Consider the following 506-nt stretch of genomic DNA (forward strand, 5'->3'; position numbering starts at 1 on the left):
GTTATAATGGTGACACAATCAGTGTTTTAATGGTTGTGAGAGTTCCAGCATGTTATAATGGTGACACAATCAGTGTTTTAATGGTTGTGAGAGTTCCAGCATGTTATAATGGTGACACAATCAGTGTTTTAATGGTTGTGAGGGTTCCAACATGTTATAATGGTGACACAATCAGTGTTTTAATGGTTGTGAGAGTTCCAGCATGTTATAATGGTGACACAATCAGTGTTTTAATGGTTGTGAGAGTTCCAGCATGTTATAATGGTGACACAATCAGTGTTTTAATGGTTGTGAGAGTTCCAGCATGTTATAATGGTGACACAATCAGTGTTTTAATGGTTGTGAGGGTTCCAACATGTTATAATGGTGACACAATCAGTGTTTTAATGGTTGTGAGGGTTCCAGCATGTTATAATGGTGACACAATCAGTGTTTTAATGGTTGTGAGAGTTCCAGATACTAAGAACAAGATGAGAATACAGGTGTATAGCTGTCACAGGTGTTGG

This window comes from Cherax quadricarinatus, chromosome 44 (assembly GCF_038502225.1).
Source record: "Cherax quadricarinatus isolate ZL_2023a chromosome 44, ASM3850222v1, whole genome shotgun sequence".
NCBI classification, from domain to species: Eukaryota; Metazoa; Arthropoda; class Malacostraca; order Decapoda; family Parastacidae; genus Cherax; species Cherax quadricarinatus.